This window comes from Panthera onca, chromosome A1 (assembly GCF_046562875.1).
Source record: "Panthera onca isolate mPanOnc1 chromosome A1, mPanOnc1 haplotype 2, whole genome shotgun sequence".
NCBI lineage: Eukaryota > Metazoa > Chordata > Mammalia > Carnivora > Felidae > Panthera > Panthera onca.
The window spans coordinates 235,750,371-235,775,683 of NC_138339.1; the positions used below are offsets into that span (position 1 = coordinate 235,750,371).

The 25,313-nt window shown below is 47.8% G+C and overlaps 1 long non-coding RNA gene across 3 annotated transcripts in view; it reads left to right on the forward strand.

The window, feature by feature from the left end:
• LOC132675014 (uncharacterized) overlaps nt 1-25,000 on the forward strand; it is a 37,578-nt gene extending 12,578 nt beyond the window's left edge. Inside the window, exons 2-8 of one of the 3 annotated variants that reach the window (XR_013555408.2) lie at nt 443-562; nt 1,883-2,056; nt 7,434-10,430; nt 10,777-10,875; nt 23,202-23,339; nt 23,886-24,054; nt 24,621-25,000. This is a non-coding gene — a long non-coding RNA (uncharacterized LOC132675014). Of the gene's footprint in view, nt 1-442; nt 563-1,882; nt 2,057-7,433; nt 10,431-10,776; nt 10,876-23,201; nt 23,340-23,885 lie in introns of all 3 variants that reach the window. The other 2 variants (XR_013555390.2, XR_013555402.2) reach the window with 2 other exon arrangements.
• The last annotated feature ends 313 nt before the right edge of the window (nt 25,001-25,313 follow it).

The window sequence follows — 25,313 nt, forward strand, 5'->3', positions numbered from 1 at the left end:
TTCACTGACTAATGATTCTAGAAGAGACAGCTTCTTAACCTTGCAAGAGATAAGAGCCTGCAGTAATGGACCCTCTTTCCATCTACTATATGTGCTGTTTAAACAAGCAGTTCACAGGACACCCTCACCAGCTTTTAAAGCATTTGAATCCCAGGCCTCTGCTAATTCTAGCCTGGACTGCATTTTGACGAGAGCTAAGGAAAACTGATATCCAGAAAACCTGCTGAGTTTTCTTCCTTCCTGGTCATTTAGCTATGGACACCCGATCATACGATTCTGGTGCGGATACTGCCTTTTATGCTGAACCTTCACCAGCAGTGTTAGGTTGGTGACAGGCAAGTGCGGGGTCCTGTCCACGCTTTCATACGTGCTTTCCGTGTGTTAGCTTATTTTATTCTCATGGTGATTCTATGATGTAGACATTATTACTTCCATTTTACAGATGAAGAGGGAGGCACAAAGAGGCTGTGTAACGGGCCCAAAGCTACCCGGATGGTAAATGGCAGGGCCAGGATTCACCTCCAGGAAGTCTGCGTGTAGAGCTCTTGATATTTATATATCCGTAAGTCCTTATATCCATCGAAACACTCTAACATGCAAGGAAGCACACAGGAAATCTCATTTTTAGTTTTAGTTTTTATTTTATTTTTTAAAGCTTACTTGGAGAGAAAGAGAGAGTGTGTGAGAGTGGGGAAGGGGCAGAGAGAGAGGGAGAGAGAGATGGAATCCCAAGCAGGCTCCGAGTTGTCAGTACAGAGCCCGATATGGGGCTTGAACTCACAAACCGTGAGATCACGACCTGAGTTGAAGTTGGATGCTTTTTTTTAAAAATTTTTTTAACATGTATTCATTTTTGAGAGACAGAGTACAAGTGGGGGAGGGGCAGACAGAGAGGGAGACAGAATCCGAAGCCGGCTCCAGGCTCTGAGCTGCCAGCACAGAGCCTGACACGGGGCTCGAACCCATGAACTGTGAGATCATGACCTGAGCTGAAGTCAGATGAAGTCGGATGCTTAACCAACTGAGTCACCCAGGTGCCTCAAGAGGGCTCAGTTTTAAATCTCAGCTCTGCCACTGGCCATTTGTCCCATATAAGTTTCTTTCTCTTGCTGCATCTCAGGTTCCCCATGAAATGGAAATAGTAGCTCCTGGTTCACAGGGTTCTGAGACGATCACATGAGATTAAGCATCTGTCCGAAAGCTTTTTAGATACTCTGGAGGTGCTATGCAAGTGAGCGTATGAAGATGAAGGTTTGGGGCGCCTGGGGGGCTCAGTCGGTTAAGCATCCGACTTCAGCTCAGGTCATGATCTCACGGTTCGTGGGTTCAAGCCCCATGTTGGGCTCTGTGCCGACAGCTGGGAGCCTGGAGCCTGCTTTGGATTCTGTGTCTCCTCCTCTCTCTGCCCCTCCCCCACTTGCGCTCTGTTTCTCTCTCTCAAAAATGAATAAACATTAAAAAAAAAAAAATTTTTTTAAGGATACAACTAAGTGGCATAAATGGTACCAAATACACAGTTCAAAGAAATGCTTAAGAGAGAGAGGGAAGCGCAAAAGGCAGAGAGAGAGGGAGAATCTGAGACCAAGAGAAATGATAGCATTTCAAGTTTAAGGCCCAATTAAAGTCTAAGTGTCCAAATACAGGAGGTTCGGTTTTCTTCCTTCCAGAAATGATACCCTGACTCTGACTTCTTCCCTTTGGATATTTTCCCAGTAGGAAAAGCAAGGTGCAGGCACATTTAATATCCTTACAGAATTCCCTCCAGCGGACCGAAATAATCACTTGTGTTAACGTGGGGATTTGTTTTTTGAACTTAGGCAACAACTCAGCGAACTGAGTCACCAGTCTTGTTAAATCTTGTCTTATTGCAACTGTATTCCAGAACCCAACCGACAGGTGGGAAATACGGAGGCTTTGGTCCGGCCAACGGCGAGTCACAGTGCAATCAGCTTCCCTGGTACCGCAGACAGAGCACGACCATATTCCCTTAAAACGCCGACTGTGGTATTGCACCCACGTGTCATGAGTACTCATGGTTCTGAGAAGCACAGGACAGGTAAGGACACGTTCGCTGGCACACTGGTGAGGGTGGGGAACAGAACAGCCCTCCTGGCAGTGAAGCGTTTTCTCGCGCATTCATCCCACTTCTAAACCTGCGAACCTCTTGGAAGGGATCCACCAACACACGTTCGAAGGGACAGATGGTGAATGAAGGGGAGCATGTTACGGGAGAAAATGAATTCACTTATTAAGAAATCAGCTCCTTGATAGAACATGGCACGTTTCCACAGACGACCGCATGGGCTTTGACTCAAAGACGACAGGGCTTTCCCGACAGCTTGCTCCTAAGTAAGGATTTGTGTTTGAATCACCCTGATTTACAGTCATTTCGCAAAAGCCTCCCCTGCGAAGTCTAGGATTCCCCGCGTTGATTCCTCTGCTCTCCCCTCCTCGGCCATTCCTCTGGCGCCCTGCTCTCCTCTCCTCTCCTCTCCATTTGGCTCCTGCCCAAGGTGCCCAGGCCGAGAAGCATCGACGACAGCTCCTCCATCCCGATGCGTGGCACTAGGCTCAAGGAACAACCCAGATGCCTGATGGAGACACACATTCTCACGGCGCTCACATTTGGAGGCGGGGACAAAGGGGAGACTGAGTGTGTACAAATGAAGCAGGCCAGGGAGCCGTGGGTACCGCGGCCATCTGGAGCGAGCAGTGTGAATATGCAGATTTTTGTATGAAAATGTCTGAGTTTTAAAACACTTATGGTGAAGCAAAACACACTGAATTCAGCCTGGAGCCTGCCAATTTGTACATGACAGTGACAGGTGGGAGGGCACGAAGCCGGAGGATGAAATGGCCCGGGACACACCAGCGTCTTCCCCTTATTCCTCCTTGGAACAGCAGAGTTAGGATGTGATCCTTTTTTTCTTTTCTTTTCTTTTCTTTCTTTCTTTTTTTTTTTTTTTTACATTTTATTTATTTTTGAGAGAGATAGAGACAGAGCACAAGCGGGGGAGGGGCAGAGAGAGAGGGAGACACAGAATCTGAAGCAGGCTCCAGGCTCCGGGCTCCGAGCTGTCAGCACAGAACCTGACGCGGGGCTTGAACCCACGAACCGTGAGATCATAACCTGAGCCGAAGTTGGATGCTCAACCGACTGAGCCACCCAGGCAACCCCCCTCCCCCCCCCCCAAAAAAAACCATTAATGAATGTTAGCAAAGCTTATCTCTAGGTAGTGAGCTTTAAAAATTTATTTTTATTTTTTTACATGTATTTATTTTTGAGAGACAGAGTGTGAATGGGGGAGGAGCAGAGAGAGAGAGAGGGAGACACAGAATCCAAAGCAGGCTTCAGGCTCCAAGCTGTCAGCACAGAGCCCGACCTGAGGCTCGAACTCACAAACCCTCGGATCGTGATCTGAACCGAAGTTGGACACTTAACTGACTTAGCCACCCAGGCGCCTCCTTTTATTCTTTTTCAAAAAGTTTATGTATTTATTTAGAGAGAGAGAGAGAGAGTACATGCATGCAGGGGAGGGGCAGAGAGAAAGGGAGAGTCCCAAGCAGGCTCTGCACTGTCAGCACAGAGCCCGAGGCTGAGCTGGATCTCACAAGGGTGAGATCATGACCTGAGTCATATCGAGGGTTGGTCCTAAACCGACTGAGCCACCCAGGCACCCCAGGATGGTTATCTTAAACAAACAGACAAAACCCTCCAAGGGAAACAGTAAGGACAAGAAGCTGATAGAAGCAGCTTAAGATCCTACGAGGCATAAGAGCAAGGCCATAAAAAGCTACAGAGGCAGGGGTGGCACCGCCTGGGTTTACAGCCTGGTTCTGGGGCTCCCGGGGGGCTCAGTGGTTAAGCCTCCCACTCCTGATTTCGGCCCAGGTCATGATCTTGCAGTTGGTGAGTTCAACCCCGCCTCGGGCTCCGTGAAGGCAGTGCAGAGCCTGCTTGGGATTCAATCAATCTCTCTTTCTCTCTCTCTCTCTCTCTCTCTCTCTCTCTCTCTCTCTCTTCCTCTCTCCCTCCTCCCCCCTCTGCTCTCCCCTGCTTGCGCATACATTCAAGCACAAACTCTCTCTCCCTCTCCCTCCCTCTCCCTCCCTCTCCCTCCCTCTCTTTCTCAAAGAAATAAACTTTAAAAAATAATAAAGCCTATTTCTGGGGCTTGCTAGATGTATGGGCTTGGGAGAGGCACTTCCTCTCAACGCCTCAGTTTTCTCACCTGTGCAATGGGAGAATATTAGTCACCACTCTGGGTTGTGGGGATGAAGTTAGTTGCTGCACGTAAACTGCTTGGAAGTGTGTCTGGTACTATGTAAGTGTTAGCTATTATTATAGTTTAGGCAGATGATTTCAGACTGTCAGGGTCTCAGAAAATGCAGTGAAGAGCTTTCCTAGACAAGAGATGGCTTCACCCTCCAGACTGTCCTTTATAGCAATCTTTACATGTTCTGTCTCCTCCAACCCTTGTCTCTACCCTCTATCTTCTTTCCAGCTGTGTCCTAGATTATAGCTTCTTTCCAGACCTAGACTTTCCAAATCTATCTTGGGCTCTATCTTTGCGGATCTAGACCAGCACTGCAGAAGCTGTTACGAGCATGTGAATCACCTGGAGATGTTGCTACAAATGTACATTCTGGGGCGCCTGGGTGGCTCAGTGGGTTAAGCTTCCGACTTCTGCTCGGGTCAGGATCTCGCAGTTTGTGGGTCCGAGCCCCGCATCGGGCTCCGTGCTGACAGCTCGGGGCCTGGAGCCTGCTTCGGACTCTGTGTCTCCCTCTCTCTCTGCCCCTCCTCAATTCGCGCTCTGTCTCTCTCTCTCTCTTTCTCTCAAAAATAAATAAACATTTAAAAACTGCATATTCTTATTCTGTACATCTAGAATAGGACCTGAGATTCTGCACGGCCTTTTTTTTTTAGTTTATTTATTTTTGAGAGAGAGAGCGAGAGAGAGAGAGAGAGAGAGAGAGAGAGAGAGGAGCAGAGAGAGAACGAGAATCCCAAGCAGGCTCTGCACTATCAGCACAGAGCCCAACTCAGGGCTCCATCCCATGACCGTGAGATCATGACCGGAGCTGAAATCAAGAGTTGGACGCTTCACCGACTGAGCCACCCAGGCGCCCCAGGCATCACTTTGAGAAGTGACGGAGCTAAACGATATGTTGCTTCAACATCGTCTTCCAAACCAACTTTATATCAAATCTTGCTTTTTAAACTCGAAGTCTCCTTTAGCCCTGAGGTCTAGCCCATGTGAAGATACCCTGCCTTCCCACGTCACAGCTGTCTTGCATGGCAGCTGTGGAAGACGGACCCTGCACCCAGAGAATCTTCCAGCTTTTGTTATTAGTTCCATCTGCCTCTTCGTGTTTTCTGTGACTCAGGAACGAACCTCCTCCCGTGGGAGTGTTCTAGTAGGTGTCGAGTATGAATAGAGTTTTCAAAATCATCCTCGAGTCTCACGACACTGGGAGGAGAATCATTTTTTCCCCCGGATTAAACACAACAAAACAGAACCTGGTGTTACAGGGTATTCTATGTGCCTGTGGATCCGTCTGCCTTTCTTTCGAGACAATGATCTCATGAAGGCGAGGACGTCTTGTTCGCTGGAACTCCTACCACCCTCGCTCTGTTAGGTCCCCTGTGCAGAGTGAATCCTCGACAAACATGTGAGGAGGATGTGAGCGCCTTTCCACCTTGCATGAGCAATTTGGCCACCTCCCACACCGCACTTCTGTTCCAAGACGCCCGAGCCACTGATATCTTATGTATTTATGAGGATGTCACAATTCTTTTGGCTCAAACGTCCCCCAAACGCAGGAAAATGGAACTGCCAGGTTTCTCTGTTAAGTTGGCTTGAATACATCCCAGCCACAAAGTAACAGAAAAGGGTGTTATTAACAGAAAAAGGAATCTGTGAATATGTATTTTTAAAATGGGAAAATGACAATAACTTAAAGCGTGGTAATATTACACAGTCTCCAAGGCTCAGATGTAATTAGCCCCCGGTGGCATTTACTTTTGCACTAGGATCGAGGCCACTCTCGGGGGACTTTTATGGTGGCCTCTATCCCCACCCTGACCCCACACAGCTCGGGGATTAGATATCACATCAGTGGCTCTCTTCTTTCAGTTCCGTTCATTTATTCACCGATTTGTCCATTCGGCAAACATTTATTTCAGTCTGTTAGCTGGCTGACACGTGGGAGGAGGCAATATAGTAGATTCACGGCAGAACAAGAGGAAGAGATGAGAATTCTATTAAACACGGACGATGTGTGTGTCTTCCGTTGAGGAGTTTGGGAAGCGCAGAATTGAGGTCCGGTATGTTCTGCCTGCCAGCCCGTTCCTCTGGGGACCGGCAAAGACTGAAGGTGTGACCCCATGCCCAGTGTTGAGAGGCTGGCACTGGACCGTGTCAGCTCAACCCAGGGCCAGAGACAGTTCAAGGGCAGTGAGTGCAGAGGCCCTGGGGGCCAGGAGCAAAAGCACCACCGACCAAGGTAGGACAAGTCCTCTGGCCCGGGAGAAGTCCCAGTGGGGACTCCGTATGGCTGGGGTGGCCCGAATCCATTGCAAACCTCTCTACTGCCCGCTCCGTCTCTGAGTGACGGGTTTCTCCAGGAGGCCGACAGAGCGGGAGCTCAAAAAGAATCTGCTGAAGAGAAACGCAAGTGAATCGAGATGTGACTGACAAATAGCACGTGAGACCCAACGTGCAAAGGCAGCGTCTGACTTTGGGGAAAATAGAGGGAGAAAAACACATCAAGAAGGTAACGTACATTAGAATACAGAGTGCGACTTAGAAATCACAAAAGACTCTGTGGCCACATACTCTGTACGCCTAGGGAAGAATCTAGACCATGTTAGTGGGGGCCACAAAAGGTTTTCTGGGGAATAACAGAGGCTTTATTCACAGAATGATGCTGCAGTTGTGCAGGACTTTAAATTGACTACATGGGCTGACGTCAGTGGTGTCTCTTCATCCCCACTGAGGCCCTGGCAGGGACACAGGAAGGCGTCACCCTGAGCTACCCCACGCGAGGCCAAATGCAGCTTCTGCAACGCTGGTCCACGGGTCACCCGCGTCAGACTCACACGGGGAGCACTTGGTTAAAAATTGGGTCCCTGATCTTTGTCAGAATCCCTGTGGTAGAACTCAGCATTTGGCATTTTTAACAAATTCTCCAGGTGACAAGTGCCCTCAAGTTTGAGAAGCAGTGGCTCCAGAGGTTAAGGGACTTCACACGTACACACGCACACACATGCACACACGCAGCCAGCGTCAGAACCCAGCTCCTCTGGTCCAGCGTTTTTCCCTCTCAGCCCCTCTGTCTCCCACTAAGTCCCGGGGCCCATCGTCACCCATCCCATGCTGGCGTTTCTGGGATGCTCACCACCACTCAAATCCTGTCTTTCTCTTTAGGGAGCGGGATGCAGACGATTTGGGGGAAGGCATATGAGTACAAGCTGCGTATCTCTTGAAAGCAACCCACTGTTCGTTCAGAACAGCCCTGCAGTCTTGGTCATTTGGTGTCTTGGAACCTGACCCTCCGCGCCTCTTTTACCCCAAAGCAAAAGGGGCTGGTGGAACACAGAAGGGAAGCTGTGTGCCGGTAGGTGAAACTCTTGTCTCATTTAGCAAACCTGCACATTCCACGTTCTCAGTCTCCACGTGCAGGGGGGTGCCTTCGTCCAAGCTTCGACAGCCCTTGTGTCCCGATGGGGGGTGTGGGAAGGCGCAGCCCAGTCCTCTCCTCCTCCCCTCGACGCCCCGGCTCCTTGGTGGGAGGACACACTCCACACGGTTCCTTGTGCCGCAAGTTTACCGGCGTCCGCCCGGGGCGTGGACCCGGTGGGCCAGCTGCCCCATTGGGGGTCAGGCGTAAGGAAGCCCACTGTCCCACAGACAGAAGGCACATTCTCCAGGAGTGGCTTTGTCTATAATAAAGGTAGTGTCCTGATGTGCCATCAGCCTGATTCTCTCTGTCTGAATTGAATTACCTGTATTTAATTGAATTTCTGATCCGTTCCACTGAAAATTTTGCAGAGCTAAGAGGAAACACCAGTTTGCCTCCCTGGGCTATTTGCAAGAACCCTAAACGTGTATCTGCTTTAACGGAGATAGTTAAACAAGGAATTTAGCTGGGCAAGACTTGTGCCCCTACACTGTGAGCTGTTACCAAGGCAGGAGAATTGTGGCAGCACCGAGCCCCCTTCCTGTGTGCAGAACGCACACCGCAGCAACCCTTGTAAAAATGTATATATAACTTACATATATACAAGTGCGAGGATTCAGGCCAAGATGACAACCACGGTTTGGACCACTGTCGTAGAGTGTGGCGTGTGTGGTGGTCTGAGAACGGTCTTCGTGGCCGGTCCTCCCTCTTCCCTTTCTGTCTGTGCCTTCTTTTACTGGGAATCAAACTAAAAAGTGACGTGGTCTCCCAATTTTGCTGCCACGCTCAGGACGTTTGAGTACTAATAAGATCGTAATACGTGAAGAATGGCGAATGGCTGAGTCAGTCACGCCCTCATAGTCGAGGCAAGTGCTCTATTCTAATTTCCGAGCCCCGGATATCCTCATACTGCTCTGGGCTTCTGTCACTCTTGGCCTGAGGCCCCCCCTGAGAGGGAAGAGGCTTCAGAAATAGGCTGGGTGTGAGTGACCTGATTCTCAAAGGCCGCCGGCCCCCTCTTCAGTCTGGAAACTTCTAGAGGCTCCTGGATGTCCAAATGCCCGGGAAAGTCATCGATTTAGACACACGACTGAGTTTATACGTGTGCATGTGGCAGATATAATGTGGGAGGGGCATATACTCTAGTTGGAGGATTACAGTAGTACGTAAAGTATTAGTAATAATAGAGGGGGACAGAGCCTGATCAGCAAGCACTGAGAGTCAGAGGAAAATTAGGACAACAAATATTTGAGGGGATTGGGGATTTGGGGGGAAAGATCCCATCGAGCTGGAGGGGTCAGAGAAAGATTTTAAGAACAGGCCTTGCAGAGTGGATAAAATGAAGATCTGCATGTAGGGAAAGGAAGGCTGTGCTACCCAGGGGAACGAAGACCCCTGCCGTCCGCCTCCCTGTTGTCAACACCGGCCTGGTAGGTGTCTTCCAACCTTTCCAACGTGTGGGGCACCAGCTCCGTGCAGAGTACTTTGGTTTTAGGTCGTGAAGGGCCACAATCCGCTGCTGTGATAAACTGGGCCGGGTGGGATGGAACCTCTCCCCCGGAGTGTCCAGGGAGGCCTTGCCGTGTGGCTGGATGCTGTGTGTGTCTCTGTCTATGTGTGTGTCTGTTTGGGGGTGTGTGTGTGTGTGAGTCTGTGCCTGCACCCTGCAGCCCGCCCTCCCGTGCTTTGAGGAGCTGGCCCTGGGGCCCTGCGGTCCCCCTCTAAGGCTGCACAGCTCTCCCGCCCTGTGTTATTATTATCTGTTGGGTTGAGAGTTCCATGGCCCCTTTTTTCTTGATTCTCTTCCTCAACCTGGGGACTGTCATCCCCTTACTGACCTCTCTCTTCTCATTTATTACCTGGGAAAGTGTCCTTTTCTCTCCTTACTTTATATGCTCCTTCTGAGCGGTCTGACCTACTTCAAACAGTTACGACTGTCACCGTATACCCCGGCAACTCCAAAATCAATACCTCAAGCTTTATTTTTATTCTAAATTGAGCTGCAGTGACATTCCCGTATTTCCTCTTCCTGAGGGACATCGTTAGGTGTTTCAAATCGAACATGTTAAAAATGGAGCTCATTTCCTTCTTCCTAAAAACACCCCTCGTCTCCTTCGCCCTTCACCTTCCTTATTCAACTTGTTCTGAGCTGTGTCAAGTGTATCTCAGATTTGTTCCCCAAACTGACCCGACTTCTTATCCTGTGTCATTACCAGACCACCTCTCAGCAGGTCAGAAGCCGTGAACTCAATTGGCTGCCTCCAGAATCTCTCCTCTTGGATTCATTTGAACATTGATTTTCCTAAAAATAAATTCTGACTTCTCACTGAAAACTTAGACCCTTCCATATCGCCTTCCTCCTGTCCCCATCCCATATCTTATGCTCTTTTATATCTAACTTCTGATGAGCTCCTATTCATCCTTCAACACCTGTGGGATTTTGTTTTGTTTTAATTTTTAAATGTGTATTTATTTTTGAGAGAGACACAGAGCACGAGTGGGGGAGGGATAGAGAGAGAGGGAGACACAGGATCCGAAGCAGGATCCCAATGCGGGGCTCAAACTCCCGAACTGCAAGATCACGACCTGAGCCGAAGTCGGACGCTCAACCGACTGAGCCACCCGGGCACCCCGACACCTGTGTTTTGATCAGAGTCCCTTCCGTGAAGACGAAACAGGCATCGCTTGAACTTCAGGAAGGCAGAGAGCTCGGCAGCCCCCCATCACGGTGTGGAACCATCCAGGTAAGGCTCTCTGGCCCTGCTGCTCTCGCTGCCCCTTCGTTTTCTTGCCCGCCCTCTCCCAACCGTCACCTCCATGTCTTCAGCTCATGGAATGGAGAAGAGGAGACCTAGGACCCAGGGAGCACACGTCCCCTTCCCCCTCCTGCTCGTCTTCTTGATATTCTCTGAGGGATCTTCCCCGAGATGATATTCTTGGTTTGCACCGGGTGTTGTGACGACGATGCGTTCAGATGGCCGGGACCTCCGGGGGCCTCCCTCTCGCCAGCCCCCTTCCAATCACGTCCTCCGAGTGTTAGCTTGATGGTGACGATGCCCAGTTCAAGGGACTGTCTCCTTCATCTGCCAGGAATGCTAGGACCAAGGCTTGGAGAGACATAGGGCATCGCGGAGTGGAGTGCCGTCGTCAGAGGACTCTGGTCCCCAACAGGTGCCCTGGAAGGACTTGGTGAGTGGAGCAGGCTCTTGCCTTCGGGCTCAGAACAAGAGTGTGGGCTGGCCAAGCTTCCTCAGTCTCCTCGCTGCACTGAGAGGCGGTCTGTGTTGGCTTCCAGCTGATGGTGGACAAGTTTATCAATCTCTGTATTCCCGAGGCCCGTGTTCAATGAATGAGTGTTCACGGAATGAAAGTCTGGGTGAATTTATTAGAAGAGCTTCAGGGGTTTTCCTTGGTTTTACTTTTTGAATAATGTAAGAAAGGGGCAGATTCTCTGAGCAACCCATTGCCCAAGGGGTGTTACCGGCGCAGGTGCAGGAGCCACGGGACCCTGAGTTCCAGCCCCCATACACGGTGTTCCTCTGTCTTCTCTGACCCTTCGACCGGGGGAAGGGATCCAGCAGGCTTGCGGTCTTCAGCAGTGTTAAATAACTAACAAAAACCCAACTGAGGACGTTTTAAAGATCTAATTGTCTTTATTAATGAATTCGAGAATCAGGCAGCATCCCACCTGGCAAGGAGAGGGGAACTCAGGAATTGTAAAATCTGGAGGGTTTTTAGAAGGAAGGTGTGGCAAGAAAGTGATTAGCAAAAGAAAGGGATTGTTCCAGGCCAAGCCCCTTTCCCTTAGGGGGAAAGGTGGGGGTTTTACCAAGTCGTTCACCTCACCTTCCTTCAGGGGATGGGGAAGGCCCCAGAACCTGGCTCACCAGCCTCGACTAAACAATTCCTGACGGCGGGGTTAAAAGCGCATCTCTGCGGGAGGTTAAAACTGCAATCAGCTGAGCTGGTAAGCCCTGGTCTGGGATCTTGGTCTCAGTAACACCCATTTTCGAAAAAGAAAAGCCTGTGGATTTCTTTTTAACAGCAGCATGCCACGATCAGGGCAAACTTCCGCATCTCAGAGAGGAGACGTCAGTGTTAGATGTGGACCAAAGGACAAAGCTAATGTTACTGATGTGGGAACAGAGGCAAAAAGAGATATAGATAGAATTAAATTTCCTTATAACCCACAGCCCACTGACAAAGACTCGAGGCGGGCAGAGTGTGACCTTCCCCCGGGAACTCCCCACTGTCTTAAAGTCAATGCTTTGCCGGAGGGAAAAACAACCTTAGCCTGACAATAGCTAGGCCTCCAGGATCCTGGGAGTCTTTAGCATATGAAAGTCCGTTTGGAAACTTCGCGTCTTTACTTCCCCCAGTTCCCAAGTATATAATCAGTCACCCCTCACAATCCCAGTGCGGCACTTTCTGCCCAAGGGCCCTGTCCCCGTGCTTTAATAAAACTACCTTTTTGCACGGAAGACATCTCAAGAGTAGGCTGCGAACCCTAACATTTCCACATCATTACCACTTCTACCTGGAAGGCAGGAATTGAGTGACCCTTTTGAGCCTCTGCTCTCTCCCCTGTAAAGCAGAACCACAACTCCTTGACAATTACAGAATGCGGGAGCCAGGGGGGGGGACCTGGATCCAGTCCCCAGGGACCATTGCTGTAACTTCTGCCCAGTAACAGTTGTGGTGTACTGTATTTATGTCTGTCTCTCCCACCATAACCAACTCTTCTCTGTCTTTGAAACCTCAGTGCCTTATACCCAGGAAGGCCTCAGGTAAATGTCTGTTGAGTAAATAATGAATACAAGAAGAAAGAGAAAGGAATCGGTGAAGTACAATACAGCCTTCCACAGGACCTGTGAGGTACTTTGTTGCGTTTTGCTGATGGGTTTTTCAAATCCTACGCATGCGTTGAATTATTGGTGCCAAAACTCCAAGTATTTAGAAATTATTTGTGAAAGGTGGAAATTGTGAGAAGTGAGAGGATTCATTTTCAAATACCAAATAAAAGCTGTGCTGTCTAGTTAACAAAAGGTTTACAACCTATTTACAATAGATTTACAACCTATTGCAACCTTACAACCTATGCATCAACCAGAGTCGCAAAGGCTTGGACACTTCACTTCCTGGTTCTAATCCCTGCCCCTTCATTTCGAGGGCTTAGTTTTCGCGGGCTTTGCAATGAGCATGCGCCAAAGAACTGAAGTGTCTGCCACACCTCAAGGAATGTACATTTGTTCCAGTCAGCCTACTTTTTGCCTTACGTGGGCACAGGTGACTTCCGGGTAAGGCTGTAACCCCTGTAGTGCTCAGCCAATGAGGAACCAGGGGAGGGATTTACCTGTGTAGTGCTCAGCCAATGAGGAATCAGGGGAGGGATTTGCCTCTGTAGTGCTCAGCCAATGAGGCTGAGCATACTAGGGGGAGGGACTTGCATACTAGGAGATAAATTGTCTGCTGCAAGTGCCCGGAGCAGGCCTGTTCATCAGACACCCGGTCTTGCAAGAACGTTGATTAAAGCCTTGCTTCACTGTGCTCTGAGTCTCGGTGTCCCTCCTTTGATTGGGGTAGTGGGCTTATTTCTCACAAAATCAAGCCTGTGGATTTTATTTCTTGACCTAGAGAAGGAGGTGCCTTCAGAAGGTCCTGGGGGTGGATGAATGTCTCCATTGCACAGGGAGGGGGGGTGGTTCTGACAGGAGAACCTGCCCCAAATAGGGGAACGCGTGGGAAATAGAGGGAGAGGATGATTGAGGCCTGAGCCCATCTGGAGCAAGCTCTCGGGTGTCAGAGTTTGGCCCGGGAAACAGAGAACCCTTCCTGGGAACCGGAACTGCTGCTGGGGAAGCATGTGCCCAAGCTGTTGGCAACACCTGGTCTAGAAGTTGTGGCTCATCATGGCACAGACCCATCCGCAGGCCAGTTGCTGCTCTTGAGCCAGGCTCACCCCCACTGCAGCGCTGGGGACCCTGAACTGTGGGAGTCAGTGCAGACACCCCCTTCCCTGGGTCTGGGATTCACTTGGAGGACTGCCTTTTAAATTTCCTTTTTTTTCTTTTTTTTTTTTTTTTAGTGCATTTATTTATTTATTTTGAGAGAGACAGAGCAGGGAGGGGCAGAGAGAGGAAGAGAGAGAGTCCCAAGCAGGCCCTGTGCTACCAGGGCAGAGCCTGATTAGGGGCTTGAGCTCACAAACAGTGAGATTATAACCTGGGCCGAAACCAAGAATTGGATGCTCAACGAACGGGGCCACTGAGGCACCCCTGCTTTGTATTCTTCTTAAAAGTGCTTTTTCAAACTCTGCCTGGAGAATTTGCCCGGGAAACAGGATGCACAGATTTGAAAAAAAATGCTAACTCAGAAGTGAGGATAAGCCACTGTGGAATTTACCACATCACCTTTGGCTAATAAATAAAAATAAGATTCTTACCGAGTGAAACAAGAGGCCACAGGAGCACCTAGAACATCATGACCTTGCAGAAAGACGAAGCTTTCTGCAGACGTTCTGGCACAGCGCTTCCTTCTTTGACATCTCCATAAAACACAAGATTATCTGCAAAGCTGATCTGAGGGGAATCAGTGTTTCCATTATTAACAGCTCAAACACCGATGTCAAATAGGAGCTTGGGAGTTCCTAATTGCTAAACCACATCACATAAGAAGGTAACAATTAAAAGAAAAATCCCAGCATGGTAAAACGTAAAGGAACATTAGCAAGAAATCAGGTCCGACCCCTGTATTTTCTTTTTTTTTTTTTATTTATTTTTTTTTAATTTATTTTTTTTTTAATTTTTATTTTTTATTTTTTATTTTTTATTTTTATTTTTTTTATTTATTTTTTTTAATTTTTATTTTTTATTTTTTATTTTTTATTTTTATTTTTTTTTTATTTTTTAATATACGAAATTTACTGTCAAATTGGTTTCCATACAACACCCAGTGCTCATCCCAAAAGGTGCCCTCCTCAATACCCATCACCCACCCTGCCCTCCCTCCCACCCCCCATCAACCCTCAGTTCTCAGTTTTTAACAGTCTCTTATGCTTTGGCTCTCTCCCACTCTAACCTCTTTTTTTTTTTTTTTTTCCTTCCCCTCCCCCATGGGTTTCGGTTATGTTTCTCAGGATCCACATAAGAGTGAAACCATATGGTATCTGTCTTTCTCTGTATGGCTTATTTCACTTAGCATCACACTCTCCAGTTCCATCCATGTTGCTACAAAAGGCCATATTTCATTTTTTCTCATTGCCACGTAGTATTCCATTGTGTATATAAACCACAATTTCTTTATCCATTCATCAGTTGATGGACATTTAGGCTCTTTCCATAATTTGGCTATTGTTGAGAGTGCCGCTATAAACATTGGGGTACAGGTGCCCCTATGCATCAGTACTCCTGTATCCCTTGGATAAATTCCTAGCAGTGCTATTGCTGGGTCATAGGGTAGGTCTATTTTTAATTTTCTGAGGAACCTCCACACTGCTTTCCAGAGCGGCTGCACCAATTTGCATTCCCACCAACAGTGCAAGAGGGTTCCTGTTTCTCCACATCCTCTCCAGCATCTATAGTCTCCTGATTTCTTCATTTTGGCCACTCTGACTGGCGTGAGGTGGTATCTGAGTGTGGTTTTGATTTGTATTTCCCTAATAAGGAGCGACGTTGAACATCTTTTCATGTGCCTGTTGGCCATCCGGATGTCTTCTTTAGAGAAGTGTCTATTCATGTTTTCTGCCCATTTCTTCACTGGGTTATTTGTTTTTCGGGTGTGGAGTTTGATGAGCTCTTTATAGATTTTGGATACTAGCCCTTTGTCCGATGTGTCATTTGCAAATATCTTTTCCCATTCCGTTGGTTGCCTTTTAGTTTTGTTGGTTGTTTCCTTTGCTGTGCAGAAGCTTTTTATCTTCATAAGGTCCCAGTAATTCACTTTTGCTTTTAATTCCCTTGCCTTTGGGGATGTGCCGAGTAAGAGATTGCTACGGCTGAGGTCAGAGAGGTCTTTTCCTGCTTTCTCCTCTAAGGTTTTGATGGTTTCCTGTCTCACATTCAGGTCCTTTATCCATTTTGAGTTTATTTTTGTGAATGGTGTGAGAAAGTGGTCTAGTTTCAACCTTCTGCATGTTGCTGTCCAGTTCTCCCAGCACCATTTGTTAAAGAGACTGTCTTTTTTCCATTGGATGTTCTTTCCTGCTTTGTCAAAGATGAGTTGGCCATACGTTTGTGGGTCTAGTTCTGGGGTTTCTATTCTATTCCATTGGTCTATGTGTCTGTTTTTATGCCAATACCATGCTGTCTTGATGATGACAGCTTTGTAGTAGAGGCTAAAGTCTGGGATTGTGATGCCTCCTGCTTTGGTCTTCTTCTTCAAAATTATTTTGGCTATTCGGGGCCTTTTGTGGTTCCATATGAATTTTAGGATTGCTTGTTCTAGTTTCGAGAAGAATGCTGGTGCAATTTTGATTGGGATTGCATTGAATGTGTAGATAGCTTTGGGTAGTATTGACATTTTGACAATATTTATTCTTCCAATCCATGAGCAGGGAATGTCTTTCCATCTCTTTATATCTTCTTCAATTACCTGCATAAGCTTTCTATAGTTTTCAGCATACAGATCTTTTACATCTTTGGTTAGATTTATTCCTGGGTATTTTATGCTTCTTGGTGCAATTGTGAATGGGATCAGTTTCTTCATTTGTCTTTCTGTTGCTTCATTGTTAGTGTATAAGAATGCAACTGATTTCTGCACATTGATTTTGTATCCTGCAACTTTGCTGAATTCATGTATCAGTTCTAGCAGACTTTTGGTGGAGTCTATCGGATTTTCCATGTATAATATCATGTCATCTGCAAAAAGCGAAAGCTTGACTTCATCTTTGCCAATTTTGATGCCTTTGATTTCCTTTTGTTGTCTGATTGCTGATGCTAGAACTTCCAGCACTATGTTAAACAGCAGCGGTGACAGTGGGCATCCCTGTCGTGTTCCTGATCTCAGGGAAAAAGCTCTCAGTTTTTCCCCGTTGAGGATGATGTTAGCTGTGGGCTTTTCATAAATGGCCTTTATGATCTTTAAGTATGTTCCTTCTATCCCGACTTTCTCAAGGGTTTTTATTAAGAAAGGGTGCTGGATTTTGTCAAAGGCCTTTTCTGCATCGATTGACAGGATCATATGGTTCTTCTCTTTTTTTTTGTTAATGTGATGTATCACGTTGATCGATTTGCGAATGTTGAACCAGCCCTGCATCCCAGGAATGAATCCCACTTGATCATGGTGAATAATTCTTTTTATATGCTGTTGAATTCGATTTGCTAGTATCTTATTAAGAATTTTTGCATCCATATTCATCAGGGATATTGGCCTGTAGTTCTCTTTTTTTACTGGGTCTCTGTCTGGTTTAGGAATCAAAGTAATACTGGCTTCATAGAATGAGTCTGGAAGTTTTCCTTCCCTTTCTATTTCTTGGAATAGCTTGAGAAGGATAGGTATTATCTCTGCTTTAAATGTCTGGTAGAACTCCCCTGGGAAGCCATCTGGTCCTGGACTCTTATTTGTTGGGAGATTTTTGATAACCGATTCAATTTCTTCGCTGGTTATGGGTCTGTTCAAGCTTTCTATTTCCTCCTGATTGAGTTTTGGAAGAGTGTGGGTGTTTAGAAATTTGTCCATTTCTTCCAGGTTGTCCAATTTGCTGGCATATAATTTTTCATAGTATTCCCTGATAATTGTTTGTATCTCTGAGGGATTGGTTGTAATCATTCCATTTTCATTCATGATTTTATCTATTTGGGTCATCTCCCTTTTCTTTTTGAGAAGCCTGGCTAGAGGTTTGTCAATTTTGTTTATTTTTTCAAAAAACCAACTCTTGGTTTCGTTGATCTGCTCTACAGTTTTTTTAGATTCTATATTGTTTATTTCTGCTCTGATCTTTATGATTTCTCTTCTTCTGCTGGGTTTAGGCTGCCTTTGCTGTTCTGCTTCTATTTCCTTTAGGTGTGCTGTTAGATTTTGTATTTGGGATTTTTCTTGTTTCTTGAGATAGGCCTGGATTGCAATGTATTTTCCTCTCAGGACTGCCTTCGCTGCATCCCAAAGCGTTTGGATTGTTGTATTTTCATTTTCGTTTGTTTCCATATATATTTTAATTTCTTCTCTAATTGCCTGGTTGACCCACTCATTCGTTAGTAGGGTGTTCTTTAACCTCCATGCTTTTGGAGGTTTTCCAGACTTTTTCCTGTGGTTGATTTCAAGCTTCATAGCATTGTGGTCTGAAAGTATGCATGGTATAATTTCAATTCTTGTAAACTTAGGAAGGGCTGTTTTGTGACCCAGTATATGATCTATCTTGGAGAATGTTCCATGTGCACTCGAGAAGAAAGTATATTCTGTTGCTTTGGGATGCAGAGTTCTAAATATATCTGTCAAGTCCATCTGATCCAATGTATCCTTCAGGGCCCTTGTTTCTTTATTGACTGTGTGTCTAGATGATCTATCCATTTCTGTAAGTGGGGTGTTAAAGTCCCCTGCAATGACCACATTCTTATCAGTAAGGTTGCTTATGTTTATGAGTAATTGTTTTATATATCTGGGGGCTCGGGTATTTGGCGCATAGACATTTATAATAGTTAGCTCTTCCTGGTGGATAGACCCTGTGATTATTATATAATGCCCTTCTTCATCTCTTGTTACAGCCTTTAATTTAAAGTCTAGTTTGTCTGATATAAGTATGGCTACTCCAGCTTTCTTTTGGCTTCCAGGAGCATGATAAATAGTTCTCCATCCCCTCACTCTCAATCTAAAGGTGTCCTCAGATCTAAAATGAGTCTCTTGTAGACAGCAAATAGATGGGTCTTGTTTTTTTATCCATTCTGATACCCTATGTCTTTTAGTTGGCACATTTAATCCATTTACATTCAGTGTTATTATAGAAAGATACGGGTTTAGGGGCGCCTGGGTGGCGCAGTCGGTTAAGCGTCCGACTTCAGCCAGGTCACGATCTCACGGTCCGTGAGTTCGAGCCCCGCGTCAGGCTCTGGGCTGACAGCTCGGAGCCTGGAGCCTCTTTCCGATTCTGTGTCTCCCTCTCTCTCTGCCCCTCCCCCGTTCATGCTCTGTCTCTCTCTGTCCCAAAAATAAAAAAAAATAAAAAAAATAAAAAAATTAAAAATAAAAAAAAAAAAAAAAAAGAAAGATACGGGTTTAGAGTCATTGTGATGTCTGTATGTTTTATGCTTGTAGTGATGTCTCTGGTACTTTGTCTCACAGGATCCCCCTTAGGATCTCTTGTAGGGCTGGTTTCGTGGTGACAAATTCCTTCAGTTTTTGTTTGTTTGGGAAGACCTTTATCTCTCCTTCTATTCTAAATGACAGACTTGCTGGATAAAGGATTCTCGGCTGCATATTTTTTCTGTTTAGCACACTGTAGATATCGTGCCAAGCCTTTCTGGCCTGCCAAGTTTCAAAGGAGAGATCAGTCACGAGTCTTATAGGTCTCCCTTTATATGTGAGGGCACGTTTATCCCTTGCTGCTTTCAGAATTTTCTCTTTATCCTTGTATTTTGCCAGTTTCACTATGATATGTCGTGCAGAAGATCGATTCAAGTTACGTCTGAAGGGAGTTCTCTGTGCCTCTTGGATTTCAATGCCTTTTTCCTTCCCCAGTTCAGGGAAGTTCTCAGCTATAATTTGTTCAAGTACCCCTTCAGCACCTTTCCCTCTCTCTTCCTCCTCTGGGATACCAATTATGCGTATATTATTTTTTTTTAGTGTATCACTTAGTTCTCTAATTTTCCCCTCATACTCCTGGATTTTTTTATCTCTCTTTCTTTCAGCTTCCTCTTTCTCCATAACTTTATCTTCTAGTTCACCTATTCTCTCCTCTGCCTCTTCATGCCGAGCCATCGTGGTTTCCATTTTGTTTTGCATTTCGTTTAAAGCGTTTTTCAGCTCCTCGTGACTGTTCCTTAGTCCCTCGATCTTTGTGGCAAGAGATTCTCTGCTGTCCTGTATACTGTTTTCAAGCCCAGCGATTAATTTTATGATATTATTCTAAATTCACTTTCTGTTATATTATTTAAATCCTTTTTGATCAGTTCATTAGCTGTTGTTATTTCCTGGAGATTCTTCTGAGGGGAATTCTTCCGTTTGGTCATTTTGGATAGTCCCTGGAGTGGTGCTGGCCTGCAGGGCCCTTCCCCCGTGCTGTGGTGTATAACTGGAGTTGGTGGGCGTGGCCACAGTCAGACCTGCTGTCTGCCCCCACCGCTGGGGCCACAGTCAGACTGGTGTGTGCCGTCTCTTCCCCTCTCCTAGGGGCGGGAGTCACTGTGGCGTGGCCCGTCTGGGCTACTTGCACACTGCCAGGCTTGTGGTGCTGGGGATCTGGCGTATTAGCTGGGGTGGGTAGGCAAGGTGCGCGGGGGCTGGAGGGGCAGGCTTAGCTCTCTTCTCCTTAGGTGATCCACTTCAGGAGGAGCCCCGTGGCAGCGGGAGGGAGTCAGATCCGCTGCCGGAGGTTTGGCTCCGCAGAAGCACAGAGTTGGGTGTTTGCGCGGAGCGAGCAAGTTCCCTGGCAGGAACCGGTTCCCTTTGGGATTTTGGCTGGGGGATGGGCGGGGGAGATGGCGCTGGCGCCTTTGTTCCCCGCCAAGCTGGGCTCTGCCGTCCGGGGGCTCGGCAGCTCTCCCTCCCTTTGTCCTCCAGCCTTCCCGCTTTCCGAGCAGAGCTGTTCACTTATGACCTCCCAGACGCTAAGTCGCGCTTGCTGTCGGAACACAGTCCGTCCGGCCCCTCCGCTTTTGCCAGCCAGACTCGGGGGCTCCGCTTGGCCGGCGAGCCGCCCCTCCGCCCCGGCTCCCTCCCGCCGGTCCGTGGAGCGCGCACCGCCTCGCCGCCCTTCCTCCCCTCTTCCGTGGGCCTCTCGTCTGCGCTTGACTCCGGAGACTCCCTTCTGCTAATCCTCTGGCGGTTTTCTGGGTTCTTTAGGCAGGTGTAGGTGGAATCTAAGTGATCGGCAGGACGCGCGGTGAGCCCCGCGTCCTCCTACGCCGCCATCTTCCGGAACCCCCCCCCCACCCCTGTATTTTCAGATGAAGAAGCAGAGGCATGGAAAGTTCCCGTAGCCTTGATTGGCAGAATGGGGATTGGAATCCCCAATAATCCCTAATTTGGGCCTCTTTCTGCTATAGTAACGCGTCCCTGAATAACTTGGATAGCAAAATATCTATTTTGTGATTTCTAAATATATATCTAGACATTCCCATTATCCTGTGGCCTTCTTAGTTTGGCATACAAGTTGCACCTAATAAATGTTGCTGAAATGAGATCATCAGCATTTATAGGAACAGAGTCTTTCCTGAAAGGGATTAACCCAGACCTAAAACTTGTTTTGGGTTTGGGGGAGTTCCTCTGGCGCATTTAATCAAGAATGGAAAACTTGCCTGAGAAGTAATTGAGACCAAGAAGCGTCATCAGGTGGTTTAAGGACAAATGCCCACTGGGGTGCAGGGGGCCGTGCACAGCCTTGCTTTGGAGATGGCAGGAAGTGGGGTGAGCTTCGTGCAGCTACACTGATCACGGAGAACGAGCAGCTCCCAGAAATCCGCTCCACAGTGCGTGGGGAGGTGGAGGCAAAGCGGGGCCGCGCGGGCTGACAGCTCCTCTATGACAGAGAACGCAGGCGACGATGGAGACGATGACGGGTTTTGCTGATGGAGATGGCGATAGAACGCAGGCCCGGTGTCACAGCCCCCATGCTGAGCTGGCTCAGACGTTCGGCTCGCTCCGATTGCACTGGATTGAAACCCAGACTCTGCAAAGCCTGAGCCAGTAACGAGGGCACGAAGGTCAGCCTGCGGCGATGGGGAAGAGCGGAGCCGGAGCAGAGAGCTGCGGACTCTTCAGGAAAATGAGAGAAACGGTGTCATGTGTGAATGGAGGTGCTGGGTTTTCCAGAAGGCAGCTGGGGCTGTCAGTTGGGGCATCGGCAAGACAAAGGGCACGGAAATGAACTTCATCCGCCAAAGTCCTGATTTGGCGATACAAGCACAGCAAAAGGCTATTTTGATTTCAGCTAGTGTGCACCTCGTGTCTTGTGTGGTTGAGTTCTTTGTCCATTTGATGGAGTTTGGGAGCAGCGGGGGTCCAGAGCCGACAGCCGAGAAAGAATGCTTGAGACGTTTTTGGTGCAATAAGGCGATTTTATTAAAGCATGGAGGCAGGACCCGTGGGCAGAAAGAGCTGCACGGGGGTTGTGAAGAGCGACTGATTATACACTGTGCAGTTAGGGGAGGTTGAGGCAAAAGGACTTTCATATGCTAAAGGATCCTTGCTGTTGTCAGGCTAAGGTGGTTTTCCCACCAGTCAGGCATTACTATTAAGGCGGTAGGGGGTTCCTGGAGAAATGTTAGACTCTTTTTGCCTCAAGTATTTGTCAATGGGCTGTAGGTTATAAAGAAATTTAATTTTACCCGCCATTTCCTTCTTGTCCTTGTTCCCTACAGCGCTCCGGAGGAGAGGGTGATGTTGGGGCTCCAGGAAAGTGAGTCTCTAGGTTTCTGGAGATTAAGCTATTGATAAGATTGCCTTTTTCTTGTAGTTTTACTAAGACATTTGTTAACTGATGGAGACCCGTGTCCTGCATGACTGGAATCTCTGTCAGTTAACCATTGATTTTGCCCTTTCCTTTGCCCTTGGGCAGCCGGGAGTGCCTGAGGAATGTCACCTACATCCCACCCGGGTGGGGGTGAGGGGTTGCGAGCTGTGCTTTGCCCTCAGCTTGCTTTACGCTCCCTCATCACATTGATGGTGTGTTCGGTGATCTCGGAGCCTTGAACACCTCAGGACCCGGGACTGAGGCTCCGTGGGGGCCGCCCCAACACAAGGCAGCAAAACCGCGTCAGGCTATGGAGGCACTCAGGAGAGCATGCCCCTCCTGAGCTGTGTGAAGCTGTAGTGACCCCCCAGTTAAGGCCAGAACTCCCACTCCCTGCCTTTTCACACCATGCCCCTCTTCTCCCCCTTCATTGCTCGGAAGGAAGGATTTGGCCCAGAGTTTTGCCTCAGGACGGCCTTCCCATGGCTTATTCGATGTGGACCAACGGTGTTTGGAGGAAATGACCTTTTCTCCTTAATTAAATCATGGTGCCTCTTTTATCTCACGCCCCGCCGATTTAATTCCCCTTCCTACAGATTGTTCCCAAATACCGTCTCTAGTCTGCCCATCCACTCTCGACCCAAGCCCCACCCCTCGCATCTGAAGGTCTGCCAGTCAATGACACTTATGTCTCCCTGTCACTTCACGTCATTCCGTCTCAAAGTGCACATGTCACCTCGCCCCTCACACTAGCCCTGCTGACTTCTCTATTTCCATTACGGGCCCCCTGCCCATCTCCTCGTCCTCTGGGTTTATGAGAATAGATCATTTTTATTCCATCCTTTCTCTGTTTCGTGTTTGTGCACTGTAAAGCTTTCTTTCCTTTGTCTTTTCGCATCTGTATTTTCCTTTCTAGAAACAAAATCGCCTGGAGAATTCAGGCTCGTGCATTCAGAATTAGTTCACATTTGGCAATTAACAGCGTCAGCCAGTCAATGTTTGCCGGGAGAAAGGACGTGAGAAAGAATCCAGAGGCTGCAAGCCTTCGTGACACGTGAGTCGCTGGAGAGGCGGGAGAAGTGTCTGAATCATCCCCAGCGCCCAGTTGAGTAGCTGGCACAGTTAACTGAATGCTGGCTAGAAGGAAGATGCAGACAGACATTTACTTGGTCCAGTCTCCGTTCTGGCTGATGCAGCTTATTAAACTTCCACAAATACTTTGTATTATTAGGTTTCTCCCTTCTTCAAAGATTGCAGTTTCCCGTTAAAAACTTCTTTTGTGTGTCATTCAAGGACTCCTGCATTTGGCTTCAAGGCAGAGGAGAGAGAGGAGTGTCTGTGTGTGCGTGCGTGCGTGTGTGCATTTGTGCGTTTGTATGTGCGCATTTGGTGTGTTTGTATGTGTTATGCGTATGTGTATTTGCGTGTGTTTCTGCGTCTGTGTGTGTTGGCATGTGCATTTGTGTGTTTGTGTTTGCATTTGTGTGTGTGTTTCTGTAGTTGGGGGATAGAGAAAGGGTGAGACGAGGCTGTATGAGGAGGTGCAGTGAGGATAAAAAGTAAACCACCAATCCCACACACGTCTCTCCTTGGAACGCAGGTCACTGAGTTTCTGAACCTTGAGGACGGTGCCTGGATTGACCGACAAGCACTTCCTCTCCTCATTTCCACGCAAGTCCTTTCTTGAGCAGCCTCCTATGATGGGACGTTTACCCAGTATTTACATTTGGTGGAGGATCCGCGGTTGGTGACAGCCGAGGCTTTACAAGGTGAGCTGGTGACTGCGAGCGGGGCCTCCGAGGACGTCTCCCGCGTTGCCACTGAGTTACGACAGGCCGAACGGGAGGACGCGGTCAGAGCCGGCCCCTGGAGCAGACCACAGTGTGCCCTCCCCAGTGAGCTCCCCTGAAATGGCCTGGAACCTGTACAGAGTGGGGAGGGAAGTACCACCGATGGTGAGCGTGCCCATGACCTCGACCACAGAACCGCATCAGGCAAGCTGACATCCCGAGAGCCTCTCTCCGAACCTTCACCTGGCCCACTCGCTGGGGTCAGGCTGGCAGGCAGCATCCGGGAGTCGAGGAAAGGGGACAGTGGTGGCTTCAGAGGCTAGACGCAGAGAGAGAAGCACAGGCAGGTGGGAGGGCTGAGACAGGATTTCATGGGCTCTGATCCTGTTTCAGAGTAAAACGGCCGAAGGGAAGGAGAAGCCAGGATAGCGTGTTTACATCAGGAGAGGCTCTTTCCATTAGCTGTTGTGCAAGACAGCAGGAATGATGCCTTCCACTCCACGATTGATCCCTCGTGATTTTCCTTTCATATATCAGAAAGCCAGGCTTTCTCCGCTGCAAACACACCGGGAGCAACCAAAGTAGCAACATCGGCTTTTTGGAGAAGTGAGGTTAATTATTCAGAGGCCATCTGAGTTTTAAAACCATCTGGTCAACATTGCAGAGACAGGAGTCTCCAGTAGATAGCAGCACTAAGACAGTAGCACCACATAGTCTCAGACTCCAGAACATTCACAGCGTGCGTGAGCAGCACTCCTCGTGTTGGAACCTGTGTTATGACTCATTACCAGTGAAAATATTCACTAAATGTGCTATAGTCATAACAGGATGAGTCATTCATTCAACCTTATTCACTCGTAAAATAAGAGAAATAAGAAAGTCCACTTTTCCTGCAACCTCTAATCCGAGGGCTGTGTGTTTGTGTCCCAATCCAGAGGGCTGTGTGTTTATGTCACCAATAAACATGGTGAATACTGTTGAAATTCATTGCTTCAACCAGGAACAATATCTTTTGCTTGGAGACTTGCTTTTGCTCTAAGATCTGAAAAACTGAAATTTTGGATTTCTCCTATGTAATACAGACTTTTGGTAAAAGGGACGTGCAGTATTTTGGGTGTCTCAGAAAGTAAACTGGTCTTTTTTCTGGACAACAGAAGATTGAACTCAGTTGCTTTAGTGACAGGTTATGAGTTAAGTATGTTCCTAGAAAGGCATATGCTCTTTTTGTTAAAATAAGT